This window comes from Triturus cristatus, chromosome 3_1 (assembly GCF_964204655.1).
Source record: "Triturus cristatus chromosome 3_1, aTriCri1.1, whole genome shotgun sequence".
Classification (NCBI taxonomy): Eukaryota; Metazoa; Chordata; class Amphibia; order Caudata; family Salamandridae; genus Triturus; species Triturus cristatus.
In genome coordinates, this window is record NC_140583.1 from 882,255,311 (window position 1) to 882,277,542 (window position 22,232).

At 43.9% G+C, this 22,232-nt stretch overlaps 1 protein-coding gene across 1 annotated transcript in view; it reads right to left on the reverse strand.

The window, feature by feature from the left end:
- The window catches only part of B3GALT1 (beta-1,3-galactosyltransferase 1), a 1,403,455-nt gene that overhangs the window by 581,397 nt on the left and 799,826 nt on the right, over positions 1–22,232 (reverse strand). The window lies entirely within an intron of this gene.

Sequence of the window (22,232 nt, forward strand, 5' to 3'; positions counted from 1 at the left end):
TTCGTGAAAGAGTGCTAAAGTGATAATCAAATGCAGCGCTAATGCAGATGTAACAGTGAATTAATTCTCATCAGCACCGACTTGCCTCTTCTTCTTTTGACCCAGTCTTGCTTATGTTTATTGGCACGCTATCTGAAGCACACTGTATAAGGCATAGTTTAAATCACACAAAGGGGTTAACGGGTCCAGATGTATTGTGCACTCCTACATATAAATGAGGATTTATTTAAGGTGTTTATTTATCCTTGGCAATGGGAGATCCCGTCCCCATTAATTATAAAACTGAAGAAAGTGCCAGAGCAAGTAGATGTGTTTATAATCTTTTTTTTGATCCTTTTAAATTGAATTCAGTGTACTTCATAAAACAATCTTTTCGCTTCAGAGTTATTCAAAGATACTGATACCCCCGTTCAGAACAAACTGACAGATTATTTCTACATTGTGATTTTGTAAAGACCGTCCCCATCTAGGACCGCACTGAACATCGAAAGAACCCTTTGGCGTATGATCTCTTCACGCCCTAAGGAAGCCCCAGGCTGAAAAGCCATTTTTAGGGGGCGAAACACGTGTTGACAGCTGTACTAAAATTGATCTCGGTGTTGTATTACATCTTTGAATAACTGAGGAGAAAATAATGTTTTACGAAGTACACTGGATTCGATAAAATGTACTTGCTCTGGCACTTTCTTCATAGTTTAAATCACAGAATGGGATGTACAATACATGACAGTTTGTAATCAATTACTACATAGAAAACATAGTAAAGAATGAAACACACACAGCAAATCTTTTACTGATCTGAAAGCATCGTATTTACCAGTAACCAAAGGTTTAGGAGACACTGACAAACATGTTTTAATATGCATTGCTGCAAATATAATTACTGGAAAAAGGACTGGCTCATACATAATTGAGCCCATAAACTTGCACAGAATGTAGCGAGAATGACCTTGACAAGATGCAATATTAAAGGGATTTTGCCTGGAATGACCTCAAAGCTACAGAAACTATTGATGGAAGTTGTTTTGTACGAACGATTTGAACAAATTCTTCAAATGAGAAAAGATTAAAATAACCACATTTAAAAAAAAAAATGAGGCTTACTTTTGGCTGTAGGGCTAATGCACAAAATTCAAAATCGGCAATGAGAAACAAGAGGCAATTATTTTTAAGTGGTTGATTCCGAATCCATTTTTGTCAAAGAAAATTTGCATGGTAAAAAAATACACAATCTTTGAGGGCACTTTGCAGTGCGGAGTGATGTCCTAACTTCGCTTACACCTTTTCTAATGCTTTATCTATGCAGCATTAACTTTTAACACGTTTTTAAAATGTGTGTTACCGAAAAAAGTAGTATAAATATATTGCTCAGCGCCCCTCTCTTTTTCTTGGATGCAGTGCACTTTTTTAATTTAGAAAAGTTTATTCAGGCAGCACCGTTCCACATTTTTAGATTCATAGTAGTTACAATTTATCCACACGTTCTAAAAATGCAGCTGTCACTACCACTAATGCACCGAAAAAGCATTCAGTTCATAGACTGTAAAACATGCCAGCAGACAACAATTTGCACATACCTCAGGTAGCAACAAATAGGCTGAAAACACAAAAGGAATCAGCATGTCTCACACATCAGAGAAGCTTCAAATGCAGAAGATGCTTGTTAGGAACTTGGTTTTACAACAAACAAATGATGGACGGAATGCTGACAATGCAGACATTCTCCCCCAGTCAAGAGATCTGGGTTAAATCCATCGTTCTTTTGCCCACTACACCACCCCAGTTTAGACATGGCCATATGCAAATCAGTCTTGACCCTGTGCCTCATGGGAACAGTCCAGCCCGAACTGCCAAGCCATGTCTTCCCTGGACCGGAATCAAGCATCCTAGGACCGGTTTCTGTCTATCAGCCGTCATCAGCCAGGATAGCTTGACTCCAGTGGTGTAGTGAGCACGGGTCCCACGTCTGGGAATACCCATCCCACTTAGGGCGAAAAGCGTTACAACAAACAAATGATGGACGGAATGCTGACAATGCAGACATTCTCCCCCAGTCAAGAGATCTGGGTTAAATCCATCGTTCTTTTGCCCACTACACCACCCCAGTTTAGACATGGCCATATGCAAATCAGTTTTGACCCTGTGCCTCATGGGAACAGTCCAGCCCGAACTGCCAAGCCATGTCTTCCCTGGACCGGAATCAAGCATCCTAGGACCGGTTTCTGGCTATCAGCCGTCATCAGCCAGGATAGCTTGACTCCAGTGGAGTAGTGAGCACGGGTCCCACGTCTGGGAATACCCATCCCACTTAGGGCGAAAAGCGTTACAACAAACAAATGATGGACGGAATGCTGACAATGCAGACATTCTCCCCCAGTCAAGAGATCTGGGTTAAATCCATCGTTCTTTTGCCCACTACACCACCCCAGTTTAGACATGGCCATATGCAAATCAGTCTTGACCCTGTGCCTCATGGGAACAGTCCAGCCCGAACTGCCAAGCCATGTCTTCCCTGGACTGGAATCAAGCATCCTAGGACCGGTTTCTGGCTATCAGCCGTCATCAGCCAGGATAGCTTGACTCCAGTGGCGTAGTGAGCACGGGTCCCACGTCTGGGAATACCCATCCCACTTAGGGCGAAAAGCGTTACAACAAACAAATGATGGACGGAATGCTGACAATGCAGACATTCTCCCCCAGTCAAGAGATCTGGGTTAAATCCATCGTTCTTTTGCCCACTACACCACCCCAGTTTAGACATGGCCATATGCAAATCAGTCTTGACCCTGTGCCTCATGGGAACAGTCCAGCCCGAACTGCCAAGCCATGTCTTCCCTGGACCGGAATCAAGCATCCTAGGACCGGTTTCTGGCTATCAGCCGTCATCAGCCAGGATAGCTTGACTCCAGTGGTGTAGTGAGCACGGGTCCCACGTCTGGGAATACCCATCCCACTTAGGGCGAAAAGCGTTACAACAAACAAATGATGGACGGAATGCTGACAATGCAGACATTCTCCCCCAGTCAAGAGATCTGGGTTAAATCCATCGTTCTTTTGCCCACTACACCACCCCAATTTAGACATGGCCATATGCAAATCAGTCTTGACCCTGTGCCTCATGGGAACAGTCCAGCCCGAACTGCCAAGCCATGTCTTCCCTGGACCGGAATCAAGCATCCTAGGACCGGTTTCTGGCTATCAGCCGTCATCAGCCAGGATAGCTTGACTCCAGTGGTGTAGTGAGCACGGGTCCCACGTCTGGGAATACCCATCCCACTTAGGGCGAAAAGCGTTACAACAAACAAATGATGGACGGAATGCTGACAATGCAGACATTCTCCCCCAGTCAAGAGATCTGGGTTAAATCCATCGTTCTTTTGCCCACTACACCACCCCAGTTTAGACATGGCCATATGCAAATCAGTCTTGACCCTGTGCCTCATGGGAACAGTCCAGCCCGAACTGCCAAGCCATGTCTTCCCTGGACCGGAATCAAGCATCCTAGGACCGGTTTATGGCTATCAGCCGTCATCAGCCAGGATAGCTTGACTCCAGTGGTGTAGTGAGTACGGGTCCCACGTCTGGGAAAACCCATCCCGAAACCGGTCCTAGGATTTCTGGCTATCAGCCGTCATCAGCCAGGATAGCTTGACTCCAGTGGTGTAGTGAGCACGGGTCCCACGTCTGGGAAAACCCATCCCGAAACCGGTCCTAGAATGCTTGTTTCCAGTCCAGGGAGGACCTGGCTTGGCAGTTCGGGCTGGACTGTTCCCATGGGGCACAGGCTCAAGACTGATTTGCATATGGCTGGGTTCAAACTGGAATGGCATGGTGAGCAAAAAAACGATGGATTTAGGCCCAGATCTCTGTACTGGGGTGAATGTATGACATTGTTCTGCATTCTGTCCATCAATTGTTGTTTTTGCATTTGTTAGGAACTTGGTGGCATATTTACAAGCCCCTATCACCAACACAACGTCACTTTCACTCACATTGAGATGGCAATAGGGGCCTCACCTTATTTACAAAGCAGCATTAAGCCACTTAACGTGGCTTAAAGTTGCCTTGTAAATAAGGCACCCTTTCAAGGTGTATTTAGCGTGTAAGGGGTGGGCAGTGGGTGTTGCGATGGGCATTCCACGGCAACACCCATTGATTTTGACACTGCCCCCTATTTACAAGGGCAGCGTAAATATGGGGTAGTGCCAAAATTAAGATCACTGAAAACCTGGTCTTAAACTTGCAAAACGTGGGAAAATACATTATTTCTCCTCGTTTTTTGCAGTTTCCTTGTGTGCTGCAGCACACATAGAAGCAGCAAATTGCTTATGATTGTTTATGTGAAGGAAGGTTCCCTTTCCTGCACATAAAAAATCATTTTAAAGAAATGCCGTTTTGCAACTTCAATGTGCTGCATTAAGCAGCACACATACAAGTTACAAAACGGCATTTAAAAGATTGTTTATGTGCAGGAAGGAGGACCATCCTGCACATAAAAATTCTTCCCCCAACACAGGCACCCTTGCACTATGGTGCAAGGGTGCCTGCATTGGCGCTAGGCAGCTAAAGGTAGCTCAGGCCTGCACCATTTTCTTGTGAATATGGGGCAACCCTGCGTTTTGGAAGTGGCAGAGCGTGTCATTAGCCTTCTCGGCTTAATGACACGCGTCGCCACTTTCATTGTGAATATGTCCCTTGGATAGGTGCACAATGTATAGTAAATTTGTTAGTGTCATGTAAAGAAGCAGGTTCTGATTCGTGAAAACCCCAATTCCTTTACTTTTTAACCTTTTTTAAATTTCTGGTGTGGAATACTCTAATGAAGTTTCATAGACATGCATACCACAAATTATGCATGAACATGTGAGTACACATTCATGCACATAAATGCCAGCTAAGGGAGGATTTGTCAGTGTCAGCCTGGCATCTGCACATAGGGTGCCTTATTATAATTGAGCCCATATTAAATTTGCTGTGTGCTGCTAAATCCATATAAACCAAATGGGAATCCACAAAGAAATGCCCCATTTGGCTAAAGAGTTAATTGTAGTGTTTACACTGATTTGCCTTTTTGCTAAAGTGTGCCTGACATGTTGAAAACGAGGCAGAAAGTGCTTTGAGAAGTCCTTCCATTACGTTGTGTTATATATGAGTCTGTTTATATACTTTTATATTTCATGTATTCCCTGAGCCAGGGACAATGGTGTTCAGGATTTGAGCTGTCCAATCAGGAAAGTTGATCACTCTGCTGCCTAGATGGGAGGTTAAAGCCCATTAAAACAATTGGCCAATCCTAGACAAATCAAACGTCTCCTGACAGAGTAAGGGGGCTGAGGTGAAATCTCAATTAGCTGATTATCAGCAACCCCCTGTCAAGCATCTTGTAGGATGTACCCACCTGGGATAAAGAGCGGCCAGGCAACCCTCTGACCACAGGGAAGCATAATTGAAGTCTTAGAGGGAAGACAGCAGACCCGAATTTGCGGAGCTTGGCTCAGGAGATTTTATGGTTTAATTTGCAACTTGCAGTCATCTTTGTTTCTTCGCTGTATACTGCTGGAATGGTTTGACAGTGAGCAATCAGATCCCAAGAAGCACCTGGGTGATTTGGCAATAGTGCGTTCAGTAAGTAACTAACACAACATGCTCTAGTCCTCGCCATTTAAAACCCTTGCGCAGTGAATAACAGTTGACAAGGTGAGAAGCAGGAATTGAGGACAGGCAAGAATGGATGAAAAATGCTTTTTTGCAGTATGGAGTACCACACTGTTTACTTGTGCTCCTGGACTTTTCTGGACCCTGTCTACAGCGTTAGTGACACTAGAACCTTGACTCCGTCATAATGAGTAGATGGTGTACATGGAAGGTAACCTAATGGAAGGGTTTTGCACTGACACTCTGCAGATCAGTCGTATTTGTGGGTACCCTCGGAACGGTAAATGCAGGCTCTTGCTGGACACACAAGCTCCATTCAAGTGGATGACGGTCTGAACACTTGGGGAGTGAAGGCAGGGAGAATGGTTTACTATAGAGGACCATGAGATGTGGCTTCAAGGAAGATCCTGAACAGACATAAGGACAGAATCAGGACCCTAAAGCCCCAGCTCAAGAGGAGAAATCATCCATGACAGAAGCTGTGGCCTCACACCAAGAATTACCAAGTAAATTTTCAGGGGTCAGCAGCACCCTTGGTGGCCGCAGCATACCACAGGAGCGCAATACAGAAAACGGTGTTAGTTGGTCCAAGGGGCTCTGAATTGTCACATTTTTTGTATGCAGTGAACAAATTCCAAGTAGTTTCACTATTCATTCCCCAGGGAACCTGTGTGGCTTTGGGTCTCACCAGGAGCGCAACTGTGTTATTTGTTTAATTGATCCCCGTTTGGAGGTGGGGACACTGGAGCCAGCATCTCTTTCACTTGCGGGAACCAAGAGGATGCCATAACCCCAGGGAGTCCCCTAGACCTGTGGATGCAGCCCATGAGGATGGAGGTCTCTCCAGATCTAAGGGGCAATACTCTCAGTTAACATATTAATAAGAAAAAGAAAATATTTTCCAGCCGTAGAGCGGGGGAAGATCAGAGAAGCAGCCTGGTATATAATTAGCCATCCATAACCCTGTGAGTCATAGCAGAAATCTGCATATTTTATTGTGCAGTGCTTCCTGTTTATCACAACATAGTGTTGTGATGCTGTCTAGATACATGGCAGGCCCCTAACAATTTCTACACATGTAGAGAAAGTCACCATCTTAAGTCTGCCAGGTCAAGGAATCAGTCACTCCTAAGCTGGGTTTTTAAACACTTTCAGGGCTGAGCTCATGTTTGGCACTCTTTTTGGGTTAGGAAACTGAGAGGTTGCTTGGCAATCAATTATGAAAGCAGAAATATGGTCTAGTGATGAAATGTTCATTTCTGAGAAGTATAAATTGTGGTGGAACATTGTCAAAGCTAAGGGGTTTGACTTTGGCATCTTGAAACAAAGGACCAGATTTAATATTTGACAGACGGAATATTCTCCATCAGCCTGGCAGAGTACTTAGCATCTGTCAGGCAGAAGGAACTCCACTTGCCACATTTAGAACTGACCGCCAAGCTAGGAGCCATTTCTGAATCATTTGCAGTAACAGCCATCACAGCGGTTCCTGTCACTGCTATAAGGCTACTTGTCGCCATTGTGACGTAGTAATCTTACAGCCAAGATATAAATCTCAGCCTATATTCAGTATATATGTGCCCAGCTACATTTTGGATGTCAATTATGTTTCTTGGCCTTGATAAAGAAGAGACTTCATTGAAACAAGTGTTGACTGATAGTTATCAAGTGGATCCTAAAATAATAAACTCAAAGCAGTATTATGAACTCTCTATCTCCTTATTTGAGGCTATTTTGATCAAATTAATATGCACATCTTTTAGACATGGCATCTTTGGTGTGTTTTCCCCTGTCTTTCTTGCTTCTGACCTCCTGTTTTTCACTGTGTGCTGAATTTTGTTTTTGCTTGTTTTGGAACTCCGGGCCCTTTATCACTGCTGATCAGTGCTAAAGTGCAAGAACTCATGGTGTAAGCTGTGATTTTAATTGGTTATCCATGATTGGCATATTTGATTTACTCGTAAGACCATTGTAAAGTGCACTGTGCCTGCACAGGGCCTGTAATTCAAATGCTACTAATGGGCCTGCAGCACTAATTGCACCACCCACATGCGTAGCCCTGCAAACATGTCTCAGGACTGCCACTGCAATGTCTGTGAGTGCAGTTTTAAATGACCATGTTAACCTGACAAATTCCCCCACTTGCCAGGCCCAAACCTTCCCTTTTACTGCATGTAAGGCACCCCTAAAGTAGACCCATGGTAGCCCATTGGGCAGGGTGCAGTGTATTTAAAAGGTAGGAGATGTACTGGTTCATTTTACATGTTGTGATAGTGGCATACTGGTACTTTAGTTTTTCACTATTGCAAGGATTTTTGGAGCTGCCTTGTAACCTCTTTCAAGTGTACCTTCCAATTGGGAAGGAACTGATATTTGGAATTTAGGGTCCCTGAACTCACAATTTAAAAATACATCTTTTAGTGACGTGTTTTATTTAAAATTGCATGTTTTGAAAATGACACTTTTAGAAAGTGGGCATTTTTTTGTTTTACCATTCTGTGTGTACCAATCTATGTCTGGTTTGGACTGCTGGTTGGGCTGTTTGTGCATTCACTCTAGACAGTCACACAAAGGGAGCTGAGGTGTTCCCTGCATATCCCGTTGGCCCATCAGCAGGCTGATTGGTCTTCCTGACCTGGAGTGGTGGGAGGAGTTGTCACTGAAACCTGAATATGGCTGTGGCTGTCCTCACACAAAACTGTTTTAACCCCCTTGTAGTGTGTCTGGAGCCAGGTCAGGGAAAGGCAGCGTCTTGTGCATTACAGAGACTTTTATTTGAAGTTTGCCTACTTCAAAGACAGAAACTAGGATAAATACTGGAGCTTCGACGCCATAACTTCAGAACACTTCTGGACTAAGAGGAGATTCTGCCACTCTGCTTGTTGCTTTGCTGTGCTGGCCTACTGCTGCTGCTTCTGTCTTGGGCAATGAGAGGACTGAACTTTGCTTTCTACTTCCTGCTTGCCAATGTTCCCCAAGGGCTTGTGTGTGCTTGTCTTCTGTTAAGAAGTCTCAGAGCTATCAAAGACTTCATCTGCAGCCCCTGAACTCATCTGTTGGGAGTTCTGACCTGCCAAGTGGTGCTAATTGCAGTTCTGGGACCTTGGAGGTGACTTTGCTGCAAAGAACCAAAACAATTCAAGCATTGACTCTAAGTGGTTGTATTTTCCTACGCAGTATCGCCGTGCAGTCGAAAAACCAATGCATTGCCGCAGTGCGGCTGACGAATCAACACAGCACCCGCCGTGTGGGTGATTGATCGCCACATCCCGAGTCTCGAGCAGTGTATCACCGACGTCCATGGCACCCACTCCAATGCAAGCCCTGCTGTGCGGCTGAAGAAATCAATGCATCATCTGCTCCGCTGCTGGTAAATCCGCCACCGCATCGACCCCAGCGCACCCAGATTTCCAACGCATTGCACCTGTGCACCAAGTTCTTCTACTACGTTGCCTAGCAGTAAGGAACCCAGGCCCCATGCACGGAAATTGACATATCTCCTCCCTGTACAGTAAGGAACTGATGCATCATCTCCCCTGACAGTAAGGAACTGACACATCAACTTCCCTGTGCTACAGTAAGGAACCGATGCATCACCTCCCCTGGCAGTAAGGAATGACGCAGCACCTCCCCTGGGAGTAAGGAACAGACACATCGCTTTTCTTTTCCGGCACCTTGCCTCCCCTGCGCTTGTTTACATCTTTGATTTTGATACATCCCAGGTACTTTGTGATAAAAGTGATGCATCTATGGTATCCTATGGACTGAACTTTTTTGAAGCTTTTAAAAGTGATATTTTCACTTGGTTATGTTGGATTAATGTCGTTTTGATCTTGTTTCATTAAGATAAATATTGATTATTTTTCTAAACTGATGTGATGTTCTTTTTGCAGTGTTTTCAATGTGCTACTGTGTGCATGTGCAAATGCTTTACACATTGCCTCTGAGGTAAGCCTGACTGCTCGTGCCAAGCTAGCAAGGGAGTGAACAGGGATTATTTTAGCCATGTAATCCCCTTACCCTGACTAGAATAAGGGGCTCTACTTGGACAGGGTGCAAGCCACTGCCAACTAAAGACCTCAATTTCTAACAACAAATATAGATATGGGTTTTAGCTACAACTGTTATACTTGCTCTGTAGCTCCACCGTTTACTTTTCAAATACATTCCAAGATGGTTTTCTGTATTTTGTGGTGTGTAGCAATGCAGGGCCAACCTAAACTAGCTTTCCTAATTAGTTTAACTTGAGAATAACATATTCATGATCTAATTTTATTAAGCACAGACGAGAAATAGCACAATAATCTTTCAAGTTTTTGTTAACAGGAAATTCTCAATGTATACTCCTCAATCAAAAAGCTTTTAGCTTCAGTAGATTATCACAAGTTTCTTATCTGAATTTGTAACCAGTGGGTCCAATCACTGTGATAACCCAGTGACATTTAACTGCATTATTTAATTTTCTTCTATGGTACTTAATAATGTTTACATTTTTTAAATAATCCAGTGAAATTAAGTGAACTTGTAATTGTGTTTTAAGATAAACTAAGGACTACTTTTGTAGCTAAAAAAAAAGTATATGCTGATTGTTTGATTGATTGATCGATTCAAGAACTCTCCATTCCTCTCTGTAATTGTTTGGTCTTGCATATGTAATCACAATACATGCATCTCTAGCACTGGGTGAAGGAGCTGACATTTATCGAATTTCTGATTGATCCTTTAACCTGAAAATAGTCTATTATTTCTTTCTGAAATAGATGATGTCTAGTTCACACAGTTTTGTACACTGTTTTCTAGTGGAGATATGAATACCCCACTGTTATTACTTGATGATGATGATGTTCCGAGGAAGCCGGATATCAAGCAGCATTGGTAGAAGCTACAGAAGATCTCACATCCTGCAGAGGGTTGTTGAAGCATGGGATCAAACAGTTTCTGCACAGTCTTCTACATATAAAGGAAACACACATGGTACCGGTATTGTATAAAAAAAGAAAGGGTGTAGGCAGGATTAACCAAGACCCCTCCAATTTAGAGGCCGAGCAAACAGATATGGAGCATACTAAGCACTTACTAATTCTGAATAAAATAAACCCCCGACAGCTATCTAGAACTCTGATCCAGACTGAACAATAACAAATCTTCACCTTGCAGTGGTTTACCTTAAACATTATAGGCAATAGATTTTAATAAGTGTTTGTGCGGCCAAATGTTAGAAGCCATTGTGCAAAACAACGCCCAGTGGAGGCAGGGAACACCAATACCTAGTACAAGGATCTGATGTACTCAAAGACCAAACCCCCTGGGAAAAAGAGGACAGTAACTCCAGAGTCAATAAGACAGCAATCCCTCCGAATAACAAAGCAATATCGTTCTCGAATAGAGCTCTTCCTGGTATCATTTCTGCAATCATTCAAAATGACACATGCATACAGAACTGATTCAATTGTATCCTCATTGGGATTAAAAACGATCCAAAAGGACAATCGAAAGAAAAAGTGGGTTTTTTAAACTTAAAGTCTGAGCGGCTGACCAAAAAAATAAAACGTATAGACAACAAAGCAAAATTACAAGTCATGATGCATGAAGTTAAGGTGCAGGTGCAATAACTAAATGACACTGGAAAGAACAGACACAAATCTTGTCAAAAACATCCTTCTCTAAATAGACACGTGTTAGAAATAGGGTTTCTAGTTTTCAGAGGTATGCACCGTGTCCAAAATAGGACCACTACACTAGTCAGGGTAAGTCAACTACACAACCTAAATTAACCTGTGCTCACCCACTGGTAGCTTGGCGCAAAGTAGACAGGCCTAACTTAACAGGCAATTTATAAAGTATTTGTGCAACACATTAATTATGGTAACACAGGGAAAACACCACAAAAAGACTCTGCACCAGTGTAGAAATAATGAAATATCTTTATCTGCTTAAAATAAGACCAACACCACAAACATCCAATTAATACTTCTCAGTTTCACAGGGACAGCAATTTCAATTGGCACTTCGGCATAGTTGTTCTTGGTTTGATACAAAAAGTCTGGGGACACCACATCAAGGATGCCAAGTCTAACATGTGTCCCCCGCAGCTGAAGGTGGGGAGAGCTACCCAACCCCTTGGGAGTTCTCTTCACTAAGGTGGAAGAACCTGGAGAGACCATCAGCAATGGCGTGGTCCAGTAATGGCCGTCATGACTCACGGGTGGGAGGGCGGGGAGGGGCGGGTAGCGGGTCACGCGGGGGAGGTTTCGTTTTAATTAAAAAATATATATATATAACTTACCTTAGCCGGCCCGATCCGGTCCTGCGTTGTCTCTGCTTGTTGCTCCTCTCAGGAAGCAGGCAACCTCCCTCCTCTAAGCCAATCACAGTGCTGCAATGGCAGTATTGTGATTGGTGGGGACAGCACCCAGTCAGGTGCATATCAGGAGGCCATTTTCCCCATGTAGGCTGCATACAGCCTACATGGAGAAAATGGCAGAGTGCGCATGACTGGTTTGGTCGGCCCCAGAAGGCCGACCAAGCAGTCAGGGACTGCAACATTGGGCATGCCACTCATCCCCTGCCCTGTTGCAGCACCGTCTACCCGCCCACTCCCAACCAAACCCTTCTGCTTTCTCGCAGTGCGAGAACCAGTAACATAAAATGATATTTGTTAGACCTGCCAACTTGGCGTGGGTCTCCCTTCCATTTTTTGCTATTGCCTCATGTGTTTTTGCTGGTGTTAGATGCTTTGGGCACTGTGCCACTGCTATCCAGTGCCACAGTGCAAATGCTTCCTGTTGTAAATTGATGTATGGATTAGTGATTCCATGATTGGCTGAATTTGTTTACTTGTCGGACCCTAGTACAGTGCACCAGGAGTGCCCAGGGCTGGTAATTCAAATGCTGCTAGTGGGCTTGAAGCACTGGTTGTGCCAACCACAGAAGCAGCCTGTTAAAGTGTGTCTAAGGCTTGCCATTGCAGAGCCTGTGTGCAGTCTGGTACTGCCATGCTGACTGGGCAAGTGCACCCACATGGCAGTCCCTAAATCTTCCCTTTTCTTTATATCAGACACCCCTATGGTAGGCCCAAGGGTAGAGACATTGTAACTATAAGGTAGGACATGCCCTGGTGTGTGTGGCATGTCCTAATAGTGAATTACAGCCATTTTCATTTTTCACTATTGCAAGGCTATTGTTCCCCATAGGCCAGAATGGGCAGTTTGATTATTACATCTTATAATCCTAACTGACTCAGGGAACATAGTAGAAATTTGAGTTTAGTATGCCTGAACTCAGAATAATAAAATATATCTTTTAGTGAAGTTGGTTTTAACATTCTGTGTTTGAAAATACCACATTTAGAAAGTAGGTATTTTCTTGTCTAACCATTCAAACCAGCCTCTGCTAGGCTGTGTATTCCTTGTCTGGAGTTTGAGTGACAGGGGCTGGGGAAATCCAGGAGACAGGGTGAGTCAGCACAGGGCTGAATAGAAAGATCTGCATCTAGATGGGTGGGAGGAGTTGCACCGAGGACCTGAATAGGGCTGTGCCTTCCCTCCACAATGCTGGTTTCACCTCCTGTGGTGCGTCTGATGTCTCTGCCCTGCACTATGAAATGAAAAAAGGAGTCTTGTCAACAAAGTGCTCCAGGACTGACCAGGTTTGGACTAGGCAAAGGCCTCTCTGCCTTCAGAAAACAAAGAGAAACTGGGTATAAATATTGGGACCCAAACCCAAGAACTTTAGATCACTTTAGGAAACAAGAAAAAACTTTTGCTGAGGAGTGGAACCAGAGAGACTATCCCTAAGCTTAAGGGATTGGCCTGACTGCCAAAGAGAGGAGAAAGGGAACTTTGTGTACTTTATTCAACTTGTGAAGGATCTCCAAGGGCTTGAGAAAAGAGCTTGCCTCCTGCTGAAGTCTCAGGGACAACAGACTTCACCCACCAGCTCCCCAGGAATTCTTTGGAAGTGCCTGCTGTTTTGCAAAGCGTGACTCACGAGCAAGAAGCGTGTCGTCGAACTGCCGCTACCCCTTCACAACACAAAGCGCCTCGCCGGAGAAGAGGATCGACGTCGCAGCAGACGGCACCGCATCACCGGAAAGCGTGTCGCAGAAGAATCGTTAAGTCATTGCAGGTCCACTGAAGCGCCTCGCATCACCAGGGGAGAGGATCGACGTCGCAGCAGACGCCGCCGCATCACTGGGAAGCGTGTCGCAGGGCCTGTCGTGGCTCATCGCCGGAGAAGAGGATCGACGTCACATCAGACGCCGCCGCATTTCCAGGAAGCGTGTCGCAGGGTCTATCGCGGCTCATCGCCGGAGGAGAGGATCAATGTCGCAGCAGGTGCCGCCGCATCACCGGGAAGAGTGTCACAGGGCCTGCCACGGATCGCATCGTTGTGGAAGCAACTCGCATCGCCAGGGGAGAGGATCGACGTCGCAGCAGATGCCGCTGCATCACTGGGAAGCATGACATTGGGCCTGTCGTGGCTCGCGTCATGTGGAAACATGTCGCATCGCCGGAGAAGAGGATCGACGTCACAGCAGATGCCGCTGCATCACCGGGAAGTGTATCGCATCAAGAAGAAAGCGCCATCTTTGTTTCTTTGCACCAGATCTTCAATGCATCACCGTCCTTGCAACACTTTCGTTGTCTTGCGTTACGCATCTTAAGGTACATTGAACTCTGAGTGTCGCATTTACCATCTTAAGAGAACTAAGCTAATTCTACCATTTTAAGTACAGTATTGTGGATTTTTGTCGTTTGTGGTCTTGTGGTAAGTCTATATAAAGAATACTTATTTTTTATATAAAACTTGTGTGGTGTCCATCCGTAGTGTTGTCACTGATTTCTGTATGTGTTCACAAATGCTTTACACACTGCCTCTGAGATAAGCCTGTCTGCTCATACCAAGCTACCAAGGGGCAGAGCCGGGGTTATTATAGGAGTGTACCCCCTTACCCTGACTAGACGCAAGGGCCCCTACTTGGACAAAGGTACCTACCTCTGCCAACTAGAGACCCCCAAATCTAACAGTATTTATACCAATTTATGTTACTGCTTCTCGCACTGCAAGAAAGCAGTGGGGCAACGCTCCTCCGCCCACATGAAGGAGCTGCCCCTTGCGTGGTCTGTGCCAGGATGCCATAAAGTCCATTCCCTGTTGGGAGATGAACAACGTAAACAGTTTGGGATTTTCTGCATTAACCATCTGAGCGGTCTGTGGTCTGTTTGAAACTGGAAGTGAGTGCCAAACAAGTATGACCTTAGCTTCTTCAGTGCCCAGATGAAAGCAAAGACTTCCCTTTCAATCACGCTCCACCTCTGTTCTTTGGGAAGTAGCCTCCTACTGATGAAGGCTACAGGCTGATCCAGGCCCTCTTCATTTAGCTGTGAGACAATACCCCTCTGCCATGTCTAAGGCGTCCATTTCCACAACAAACTGTTAGTAGACATGAGGGCCTTGAGCACCAGTGTCATGCACATGGCTTCCTTCAGGGTGTCAAAAGCATTCTGGCATGCCTCTGTCCAGATCAGCTGCTCCTTGCCACCTCTTAATTGGTGTCCCAAGCAGACCACACATCCCGGCCCCATCTGGCACTTTCTGGCCTTGAAAGTCAGAGCAGTCAGGCTTAACTTAAGAGGCAATGTGTAAAGTCTTTGTGCGACACATTAATTGCAGTAACACAGTGAAAACACCACAAGAAGACTCCACACCAGTGTGGAAAAATAAAGTATCTTTATCTATTTAAAATAGGAACAAAACAACAAAAATCCAATTAATACTTCTCAGTCTCACAGGGACAGAAATTTCGATAGTGCTTCAGTGTGGTTATTCTTATCCAGCAGATTGCTCGACCCTTGTAATCCCCTTTGCCAGTTAGATTGAAGTCTTTTCTGGTCCTGAGACTTCGTAACAAGGGGCAAGCCAACAAGCCCTTGAAGTTACTTGAGGTGCAGCGGTTGTAGAGTAGGGTCAGTCATTCTCACTGCAAGAGGCAGCAGACCAGCACAGCAGAGCACGTTATAAATTGGCATACCCTCCTGATAGCACAGCAGACTGCAGGCAGCATGCCAACATAGCAGAGCAAGTAGCAAAGTGGCAGTTTCTTCTAGCAGCACAGCTCTTCTTCTTGGCAGAGCCTCCTCGGGACCCACAGGTGAACTGAATTGGTGGTGGCAGCAGGGGTCCAGTGCTTATACTCAAATGTATCTTTGAAGAGGAGGAAACATCAGAGATGCCTTTGAACCTCATAAGGTTTCCTTCCCTGGCTCCAGATGCTCTACAGGGGAGTATGCAACTCTATGTGGTGACAGGCTCAGCCGTATTCGGGTGCAATGGCCTGCTACTCCCTCCCAATTTACCTCAGGAAGCCACATCAGTCTGGTGAAGGGCCATCAGGGTGTAAATGTCACACCCCAGCTCACTTTATGTGACTGTCTAGAGGGAATGCACAAAGCCCAGCTTTCATCCGAACCCAGACGTGCATTCAGAGTAGGCCTGGGCGTAGTTCGCGAAGTAGCACTTCGCGAAGCTACGCAAAGTGAAGTTCGCACTACGCGAGCTACGCGTAGCACCTTCGCGAACTGCGTAGTACCTTGTTCGCACTGTGCCAGATGTCGTTTTCAATGATTGCACAGTGCGGACAAGCAACCGGCACTGTGCAATCATTGAAAATGGCATCTTGCACAGTGCGAGCTGTAGTTTTCTGCTGCTCGAGTAGATTTTTACTCGAGCTTCAGCTTTCTCAACGCGAACTGGTAGTTTCTCATCGCGAGCGGTCGCGAGCATACGCGACCACTCGCAATGAGAAACCTGACCTCCTCGCGTTGGGAATCTCGCCGGGAGGTTTATTTTCCATGCTCGCGATCGCCAACTTGCAGTTGCTGATCGCGAACAAGGAAAAAGTCTCGCCGGGATGTCATTTTGCTTGCTCGCGGTCGCCAACTTGACGTTGAGGACCGCGAGCAAGCAAAAAATGACTGCAGCAATACGCAACACTACGCTACGCATGTTCGCACTGTGCTACGTGCAGTTCGCGTAGTGCGAAGTAGCGCGAACTTCGCAAACTACGCGAGCGTAGCGTAGTGCTTTGCCCAGGCTTAATTCAGAGACGGACAGAGGCACGAAATAGTTAAAGTAAGAACATTCCAACTTTCAAAAAGTGGCATTTTCAGTCCGGCAATTTAAAAACCAACTCTTCTAAAAGATGTGCATTTAAATTGTGAGTCCAGAGACACCAAACTCATAATTTCCATCTGCTCCCAATGGGAAATTACACTTTAAAGATGTTTTAAGGCAATCCCCATGTTAAACCTATGAGAGAGATATGCTTTACAGTAGTGAAAAACAAATGTAGCAGTTCTTCACTACCCGGACATGTAAAACTCAAAAGTTCTACCTTTTAAAAACACTGCACCCTGCGCATGGGGCTACCTATGGCCTACATTAGGGGTGACTTATATGTAATAAAAGGGAAGGTTTGAACCTGTCAAATAGGTTAAATGACCAGGTCAAAATGGCAGTTTAAAACTGCACACAAAGGCTCTGCAATGGCTGGCCTGGTCCATGTTTAAAGGACTACTGAGTGGGTGGCACAATCAGTGCTGGAGGCCCACTAGTAGCATTTAATTTACAGGCCCTGGGCACATATAGTGCACTTTTCTAGGGACTTACAGGTAAATTAAATATTCCAATTGTGGAGAAGCCAATTTTACCACATTTGGGGTACCCAGCATAAGCACTTTAGCAAAGATAGCAGTAATAAAGTGCCCTAAAGCCAGCAAAAATGAAGTCAGCAAAACAGGAGGTCAGGAGGCAAAAAGTCAGGGGAATCCACACCAAGGATGCCAGGTCTAACAACAAGGAAGAGAAAAAAACTAATGGCTAGTCAAACATCAACATGGTACAGAATGACTTGATTGAAATTCTGGAAGGATTCAGAGATCAGTTTAGGAAAGAATGTCGAGGGACATTTTTAACAGGCTAAATTAAAAACAGATGATGATTTACCTTATCTTTCACCATGCTTTTGCTCCAGCTGTCAGTCAGCGACAGTAGTCATGGTGGGAGTTCCTCCATTCTGCTAGGAGCCTCAAGGCACCTTTCTGGCAGATGGGACAACCTCCCCCTTATCAATCAGACTGAGTCACAGAATGGCTGCTGTAACAGCATCCTGTTTCAGATGCTGCTGCCACAACTCTTACTTGGTTACAAGAAGTACACAGAATAGCGGTGGAGAATGGATGAAGAATGCTGGTGGGCCCTCCTCAGGTCCAACTGCCTGGAGGGGTGATGCTTAGTAGCAGCTAGTGCGGACAATCTGAGCATTCTGATCAACTGAGGACATGTTCAAATCAGCAGTCATGGGCTGCCAGAAGTATATCACTTATACACATTCATGCTCTACTACGCTTTACAAAAATGGGCAATATATTTCTTAATTCCCATGAATTTGTATTAATTTGTCCTCCGGCTCACATTTTTTAAAATAAGAACGTACTTAATAGAAATAGCACGAATGGGGACGGACGCCTAACAGAGATGTACTTTAGACAAAAATGCATTATGTAAATCAAGGTATCTCTTATGAATTTCTAACTGCCCTTTTACCTGATTTACATTACATGAAGTCTAATTCAAATTTATCTTCAGGCATTTCTGTGACATTTGCCAATGTCTAGGGAAAGGTTTTATTAATTGAGACCAATTTGATACTGAGAGCACAAAGCAACTATAGGGCCAGTCCTCATAAGACATCATGCAATTAATAGTCAACAGACATATCAAGTGTGTACCGTAGAAATTGGGCACAATTATTCACTTTAAATTAACCCTGCCTTACCATACGTTTTAAAAATATGTTTTAAAATGCCAGTGGATAGAGGTTAAACTGTGGCACGCAGTAACAGAAAACAATCCTCCATCATGAACAATTGTGATTTAATGGGCACCTGTATTGACTCTCAAAGGGCATAAAAGTGATGATACGCTTAAAACATGAACTCGTCTTTTAAATGCATGACAGTCATTTCAAAGTGGGTGCTGTCCTGGCATGTTAAAATCCAGGGTAGCATGAACGTAAATTTAAACAAGCAATGGCAAATGCAATAGGTCTGGAGTCGGGTGCCAGCCTTTATGCTTTGGCACTTCGTATTTTGTTTGCTCATGGTTTTTGCAAAGCTTTATTGTGGTGTAAGTTGCCATGCCCTCATCAAAAAACATTTGCTAGGCAAAACTATTTTTGAGTCTCAAAAGTTTAAACATGGCTATTGCTAGCTACTTTGTGTGTGGATGTGCTCCTTGTGAAACAGCATGCCACAACTCACAGTGAAGTCACCCAATGACTAAATGTTGTGATTTTATGCCCCGTGATGCAGTTGGCATGAGTGGGAGATAAATATGAATGACACAACAGCAGACTAATTAATGAAGTCTAGCCAAAAAGCCCCATTGTTAACTATGTTATACATATAATTTTCATAAAATCAAGGTCTTGGCTTACCAGACCTAAAAAAGCCAATAAGTTTGGCATTGGCTGCCAGACTTTTGCCTTTGCTAATGCTTTTATTGTAATGTTGTTGTGATCTTTATTACAAATAGAAAGAGACGGTTAAAATCCTGATAGCTTTGCAAAGACAGCTAGATAGAGCGGGCTGGATGGATAGATAGATAGATAGATAGATAGATAGATAGATAGATAGATAGATAGATAGATAGATAGATAGATAGATAGATAGATAGATAGATAGATAGATAGATAGATAGAACGCCGCAGCCAGACTCATCTTCAGCATCACATGACAAGACCACATCACCCAGTACCTACGAGATCTGCACTGGCACCCCGTTGAAAAAAGAGTGACTTCAAGATGCTCACACACGCCTACAAAGACCTCCACAACACTGGACCCCAATACCTCAACGAAAGAATCCCCTTCTACGTGCCAAGGGAAACCTCCGCTCCGCTGTCCTAGCCCTGGCCAAAATCCCCCACATCCACAGAGCCAGAATGGGAGGCCTTGAAAACCTCACGGGTGAGTAGTGGCTCTACAAATCCCAGATAGATAGATAGATAGATAGATAGATAGATAGATAGATAGATAGATAGATAGATAGATAGATAGATAGATAGATAGATAGATAGATAGATAGATAGATAGATAGATAGATAGATAGATAGATAGATAGATAGATAGATACAAGAGAACTGAAAGCAAAATAGAAAGCTGTATAAGCAAAACATTCAGTCTAAGTTAGTTTATGACTATAACTGTAGTTTTCAATTAAAATACATACCAGGATGACATGCCAGAGTGCAGTTATGAATGCACTTAATTGTATTCATAAGAAGAAGAGGATACGTTTATAAAGAACATTTTCAAGGGGACACAATCTGGTCTGCTGTGACATAGCAGCAGTTAGACAAACAAAGGCCACTCAAAAGGAATTTACTACAGTATTAGCAGGAGCCAGGAACGGATAAAGCTGGAATATGCCTTGGATCACATCAAACAAATAAGTAGCTAGTAGAACGTGGCCTGCTATTACAGCAGGCTCAAACAATAATGGCAAAACAAAAGCAATAATAAAGTATAAAAAAGCATAAACAAACACATCAGCACTGAAGTGAACTATTTGTGTACTAATGTGGTCATTGTGAAAAAGCAAAATGCAGTCACTCAAAGGAAAGTAAGCCAGTAGCTGAAGTAGACGGACCCATTGTCCTGTGATGTATGCTATGGTGGGCTGAAGCAAAATGTGAATGACAACCACAGAGTCATGATGGAAGAAAGTTGGGTGAAAGCCCCTTTAGGTAAATATATTAAACACATATTTTTTGTAAAATCAAAAGATCATGGCTAATGCCAGACCGAAACAAACAAACTGTTTTTAATTGCAACCTTCTAGATTCAAAGTAATCAAACACTAGTTAGTGCAGCAGGTATCAAGTTACCACTTTAGAAACAAATATTTGGAACCACATACCAGAGAAATAGTTGGCATAGACCTCCACTTACAAAATATTTTCTTGGAAGTGAAGAAAACACTTAAGTAAAAGGTAGTAATTGATTTTTTCTGCTCCAACTATTGGGGCTTAATCAGTAATAAATTATGGAGTATGTAAAACAGTACTCCATTCGAACTGTTTTACGCACTCTTACATCCCTTTGGCCCCAAAACATCTAAAATTGTGTAATTGTGAATATTCAAGGAAGGTTCATACAGAGATAGTATAGACAGAAAGGTCTGCACCCTCTTTGTACTTTTATTAATAGAGATCTGGAAGTTTCTGGATTGTTTCACAAAAGCATGCAAGAGAACACAAAGGCATACTCCTGTTGAACTACTTCATGTGCTCATTGATGTGTTTGTGAATCGACTCTTCCATGTTTGGTGAGCTTAAAATCTAAAATGAGTGTTGATGTACCTGCTGTACTGTATTTGCAAGTAACAAAGCGACAATCTCATAATTTCTCAGGACTGATACTATCTTTTCTGACCACCAATAATACATAGCCTCATTATCCGCCCTCACTATAGCAATGTCCCGTTTTCTCATCACTGTCCTTATCTATAAGGATTAGCCATCCTCACACAGGGTAACTTGCTGATCTATAATTAATTAAAGAATACATTTTTCCTCCCCCTCTTCCGGGAAATGTTATAGGTCAGTGACTCTCCCACATGGAAGTCCTCTTTTTCCAATGTTTCACAACAGGTGCCTTATACTGAAAATTCGCCCTTATTATTTCCAATTCCATGACTTTATCTAAGGACTGGTACTTTTGGTGTATTTCCTCCGTTTGCAGGAGCATGTCACATACTGCCTTTTCTTCATCCCCAAATGGGACCGGAGAATACTGTCATGGGGGCTCATCCGCAAAGAAGGGGGGCCTTCTTGTCGCTTTCTGTGAGGTGTCAGCCTTTTATGTACTCTTTAAACATTTTCAGGTTATCAACCATCTTTGCCTTTGCTGTTCAAGAATTCTTTTAATGCCACAGGTGAACAATCCAGTACCTATCATGCAATACTTCAATTGAAATCTTAAAGCAAATATGTGTTTCTGCTGACAACTGTTGCTTGAATAAGACATTTAGTATCATCTCTGCCCAAACATATTTGATAAGCATAGGATTCTCTAGGAAAGCATTATTATTCATCAAGGCATTGAGGGGCATATTCTCAAGCCCCTATCGCAACGGGAACATCACTTTTTTTAACGTTTCTGTGGCGTTAGTGCCAGTGCCCTATTCTCAAGGCAGTGTTAACCCACCTAACGTGGCTTAAAGCCACATTAAGTGGCTTAACACTGCCTTGAGAATAGGGCCGCTTTCCCGCTAAACTTAGCGTGAAAGGGGGCGTGCAGTGGGTGTTGCGGTGGGCGTGCCACCACAACACCCATTGAATTCGACGCTGCCACCTATTATCAAGGGCGGTGATAATAGGTGGCAGCGCCGAACTTAAGATCAGAAAAATCCTGTTCTTAAGGTGGCGAAACGAGGAGAAATGCTTAATTTCTCCTCGTTTTTGCTATTTCCATGTGTGCTGCCTTATGCAGCACACATGGAAAAAGCAAAAT